We start from the raw sequence: 6,000 nt of genomic DNA on the forward strand, positions 1-6,000 counted from the left end.
CCCACACATGCAGCCAAAGAAACTAAAAAATATGTAATTTATCTGATCAGTCATAACTAACCAATATCTGAATATTGAATACTGAGGACTGAACATCAACAATTCCACCAAAAATCCACTGGAGACAGATGAATAAAACCAGTGAAAAATAGGTCAGGCAAATTCTGATAACAAGCATAGGGACACTCTGAGTTGCCATGGGCATCCACTGAGTAAAACCTGAAGATATATTTTCTGGGTAAAATATTTACCCGACTCTATTCACAATATATTTTTTTCTTCAGGTTGCCACAGCAATGCACAAAAGCCTGCTCAACCGCAAGAATTCTGGGGTATGTTCAGAGAAACATTACTCTAAGATTTGGCTCCATGCAGAAATTAATGATTTTCTGAAGAAATTGTGCAAAACTCCAAAACTGCGACATCTGTTATCTTACTGCTACAAGTAAGACTGAATTTAGCATGACATGAGAAGGTAAAGGGATGTACAAAGTTTTGAAAAACTGGAAGATTTGCTATGCTTATAACTTTTCTTTTCTTTTAAGCAGTAAGCATGTGCAAGTAATCACCCTTCTATGACCCACTTAAAAATTTCTCTTTTAGCATTTGTCTAAAGTTGTTTTCTCAGCCTTACGTACTACTTGCATCACTTTGACTCCTTCATTCTGGCAATTGTTTGAGTGATAGGGCATAATTCTTGGTAGAACATCCTGTAATCCTTTGTTATCATAGCCTATAATCCTTTGCACGTTGTAAGTATCAGAAATTACACCAGCATGCCTATATTTAACTACCCACTCTTGTTTCCATGACATTTCTGAAACTATTGATAAAATAATGTTTTATTTATAGATGACTCATGTCCAATCCGTGTAATATCTAGGATCACAAAACCAATCCACCGGTGTAGTCTAGGGATGACAGTACTTTGCAAAATATGCCAGATTTTGCAACAACAGTGGTGTTTACTTCAAATTGTTGACTGCCCATAGACTAGTCATGATTTGTACAGAAACTTTTTATAAAGAATCCATCTATGAAGAGATTATTTAGACTCTCCTTTTTTTTTAACTTTTAATAGATAGTTATACTGACTATTAAAATAATGCATTGATGAACCTGTCCACCTGAAAGGAAAAAGACTCAGCAAGACAGGCCCTCCTAATTAGTTGCTCAGATAACTGCTGCCTATTTGTGGATTAATCTCTATCAGTGCCAGTAGAAACCAGAAATGTTTTAATTTATTTTGAAGCTGTTGAACCAAAAAGATATTAGCTGTGGGGCTGTTCTTGCAAATTGCTGAGCACCCCTGGGAGACATTCTGTGTTTCAAACTCTCATCATACCACTGGGAACCGAGAATGCTGAACAGAGTAAGAAAATAATGCAAAATAGTTTCTGCAAATATTTGCCCATATTTTAAATAAAATCAGTTTTGCTTTGTTTGTGCCTAGTTTTATATTCAGTTTCAATGAACATGGGCAGTATATTGGCAAAAGTGAATTGTAGTATTTAGACTTGCGGTATTAACATAAACATTCAGTYAGTGAGGAAACAGTAAAAATGCCCTGATGCTAACCTGTCCACCTAGATCAGTTAGCACATATGATCTGCTAACAGTACCACTGGTAAGAATTCAGACTCAGTGCTGGATCCTTGCTGGGCACAGGCTTGAGGGCTTTTGCTTTTGCTCTGTGTGAAGTGTTACTTAATGGAATTCACAAAACAGATGATGATACAAGGATGGTAGCCCAAAGACAAATAATAATAGGCCCTCATCTGTTTACCAGTATGGTCCAGTAGATAAAGTATTGGAACCTAGAAGGCCAGACATTTTGGTTACYGTGCCATCACTGTTTCCTGTGTTGCTTCAATCTCCTAAGCTATAAAATGAGCGTATTGATATTTCCTGTTTTGTAATAAAGCTAATTGTAATCTGAAGAGCTATACTAGGACTAGATGCCTGTATACACAGAAGCAGCTAATATTTTAATTCTAGATTTCTGTCTCCTTCCGCTTCCACCTGCATGGTCAGGTCCACACACTACCCCTCTTTTATAATGCATCTAAGGATGACATGATGAATAAAACAGAAATAATGGACCGTACATTTTTTCTCTTAAAACACTAATAATTAGGAAAATAGGAAAGCATATGATGTCAAAAGATAAAAATTTTGAATTCTAATTAACTAGGCAAGACAGAAAAATTAAAAATTAAAAAAAAAATAAAATCCTATTTAGTTTTACACCCCTGCAGTATTTCTAAATATCTTTCTGTTCTTTAATCCATTAAAGAAAAGGCAGTAAAATCACAAATTTGCATTCTTTCTATAACCACAAGCCATAAATTCAGGCTGCTAAGACAACTTTGGAGTGATTCTCCCTTTGCATTTCCTGGTTTTACAACATTATAATGCCATTTGCTTCAGCGATGTTGCTCTTGATTTACCTTAGCATAAGTTAATTGAGAATAAAAAGCTTTTTCTTTTCCTTTACTTTTTCCTCCTTTTTGTTTTTTAAGAATTGGCTAGCTAAGCCAGTTATGACTATTTAACACTTGTATTGTATTTAACATCTCCCTCGAAAGCAGATAGGACTGTGGATCTGGCTTTTACCAAGAGATACCAATTCAACTGGAATTGAAACTCAGCATGCTACACGACGAGGTGTATGAGTATTCCCCTAAGGAGAGTCAGAGCAAATCTGTAAAACTGACATTAAAAGCTTCACCTGACCATGACAAGTGGCCCACATTCTGTTCACGATTGCTCTTCCTTCTGCTTCCTTCTCCTTTGCTTGTTTGGTCTGTTGGTGGTTTGGGACAGGGATCCTTTTCACAAGGCCTGGTTCAGGAGGACTTTAACCCCAACAGAAAACTCTAAACACCATTTCTTCTAAGCATAGCACTTGGGAATGTTTCCTAACCAGTGCTACTGAATCCCTTAAAACGCCTTTTCAAAACTACATTCCAAAAGAGCACAGCCCCACTGCCAGATTTCCGCAGACACTCTTCCCTGAGTCCAGAGCGCACTGTATCCCACCATGTCCTCTTACACCTGCCAGCATTTCCAAATCCTCTTCACAATGGTCACAGGTCCGGGTCTCCCCGCTGTCAGGAGCCAAACCTCTCTGGATGCCATTCATCCCAGTCAATGTTACAAATCCCACCTTACTCTAACAGAAAATTTCACACAAAACATGTATGCAGTTAGTGATCCACCTTCTTCTCCTGAAAAGTGTGAAAAATGTGCTTGGAAAGCTAAGAATTTCTCTGATAATGCTTAGGCAACATGTTCTGATCACATTTGCTCAGTATTCAGGATGCCTGACTCCAAGTCTCAGGTCCACATAATCCTATACCCTGTATATGCACCGTGTGCCAAGACTTAATAAGGAATTGCTAATAACCGTATGGCAACTTTTGTTTCCAGGTTACCAAATCAAAAATGACCTAGGTACATAGAGGACAAATAAGATATAATTTTACTTCTGCTTTAGGAAATGATATAAAAGTTTTAGCTCACTTTTCAAAGGATATTTACCTCAATTGTGTTGATATCCTTGTTGCAGTCTTGAAAGAGAAAGCAAGGAGTGAAATAGACTATTGTTTTATTCTAATCCATTATGATGACTTCCTCTGGTGGTCAAGGTTAAGGAACTTTTACATAAGATATTAGCAAAAACCTGGCATGTGTATGTGAAGACTTCATGCTATCGGTCAGCTGGCTTCTGAAATGCCCTATAGTCCATTCTATACCAAAAATATTAAACAGTTTCTGAATAACCCTGTCTGTTGAGGACATGCAATTCTAAATTTGTTGATTTTAAGCTGAGTCCACATGTACGGAAATGTTTTCTTTCTTCTGTGTTAGAACAATACCTCAGTGATCTCAGGTATTGCATTGATCTTATTATTAGCATTATGCTAGTACTGAAGAGTCCAAAGAAAGATCAGGGCACTACTTGGCTGGGTCCCGTAGAGATTATAAAACAAAAAAGACAGGCCTGGCAGATAAGAGTTGACTTATCTGCCAGGATAGAGATTTTCACCTTCCCATTTCCCTTAATGTAAAACAGGTTGGCAAGACTGAACTTCATACAGCTGTTCTCTTTTAGTATTAAAAATAAGAATGTGCAGGCTTGAAAAGCATGGTAATGAAAGGCAGGGTGAGCATGTCTTTTCCCTCAGCATACCTCTTCCCTCCCATGTATTAGCCTTGGTGAACTACATATGATCTGCAACCTTCCATCTTCTCACAAATGTTTAATGGGCAAGATTTAACAGTGATTACCCAGGTTAGCACCTGGGAAACATAGCCTGAAGGTAAAAATTAGGAAGAACTGCCTAAAGTTCACCATGAAACTGTAGAGAGTACAACGCACAGGAGGGAAAACCTACCGAGCAATTTTAAGTGTTATTTTTCAAGTTCATTAATAAATGTAGAGAATTTTAAAAAGGGAATTATGCTTCCTGAAGTCCTGAGGGATTTTACTGCCAACTGTCTGAAAATTATCATTTTTATAGATAAGCCAATTAAAGGGAAATAAGGCTTTTGCATCATACTGAGAGTACTAAACAGGGACTTTAAAAGGATCTGTTTCTGCTTAATAATTTAATAAGATTTTATGTTTTGTATTCTCACAATGGGCAGTTGAGCAGCAAAACCTTTTCTATAATTTGAATTAGAAGTGAGTTATTTATTGAGTTGGGAGGTATGAGGAAGGGATTCTTTATTGCTATAAGTAGTTTTCCAGTAGCAACTATTTTGGTTTGGGGAAGTGAAGGCTCTTAAATTGTGATTCACAGTCCTGCATAGAGGTGATAAGGAGGCAGCCCAAATTCAGTCCGTCAGGTATTGGCCCAATCCCCGGGCTCTGCATAGCAGAAGCTCTTATTTAAATGTCTGAGTGGACTCTGGATCAGGCTGTTAACTGTTCCTCTCTTGCTCATGCTAGAAGAAACGGCAATGAGATAAAGGTATCACCTGACATTTTAGTCAATGGTAAGGGAGGATTCTGAGTAACCTTGTTAGTCCAAAACAAATTTTATTTGGATCTTTAGGAAGTTTCAAACTAGGAGTGCTCACCAGACCCCCATCCCTTCAATTCAGCTTGGATTGTGAACACAGAATGTCTTCCTCCGCATAATTCAAGCTTTACAGTGGAGAACCCAGTAAAAGATACTGTTACTAAAAGAGACAGAGAGAGAGAGAAAAAGGGAGAGACAGAAGTAGAGAGATACTGCAGTGGATCTTTTAATATGCCTGGAGACATATATCAGCCCCTGAAGAAATTTGGGTACCCAGGTACCCAGGATAGGCTTTACCTGAGCATATCTAGCTTGGCCTTTTTAAGATGTACAAGGGCAAAGAGCTTTCTGCTTTTCCTTTATATCATACCTACATGTCTACATGTGTGTTTGTGCATGTGTGTGTGTTTCCCTCCACATGCACTTACATTCCTCAGGTTTTATATCTGCACTGAGTTTGATGCTCCTTGTTCTTTTCCATGGCAGATTTGCACTGTCCGTGTGCATGGAAGCAATCACGATGGTGACTGACCTGTCATATACTTGAACTGCTCCTGACAAAGGGTGGGTTGAAGGAAGAGAATGAGAAGCTCTTGAAGTACCTATAAGAGAAGAAGCCTTATATAGAAAGATCTAAGCTGATAAAATACCCTGAGTCAAGATGACAATAAAATTAAGAGAAGATGTGGAAAAAATACAAACTAGTACATATGTATTAAGCCTGAAGCCAATAGTATGTCAAGAGATATTAGCGCTGCTTTAATGAACCCAAAAATGAGACTGATTTTTTACCAGCTAAGGAATCAGCTGCAGAAATTCATCTGCACTCAGCAATGGCACTTTCCTTCTCTCTTCAGGAAAGACAAAATGTAGCTGAGTGCAGAATATGGCCCTCTAAAGTGATCCCTCCAAATGAGGAAAGTAGAGCTAAAAGTGCCTGTGTAATCTTTGCTTTGATGTTCCTTTTTTT

Source organism: Apteryx rowi, unplaced genomic scaffold, assembly GCF_003343035.1.
Source record: "Apteryx rowi isolate R43461 unplaced genomic scaffold, aptRow1 scaffold_573, whole genome shotgun sequence".
Lineage (NCBI taxonomy): Eukaryota > Metazoa > Chordata > Aves > Apterygiformes > Apterygidae > Apteryx > Apteryx rowi.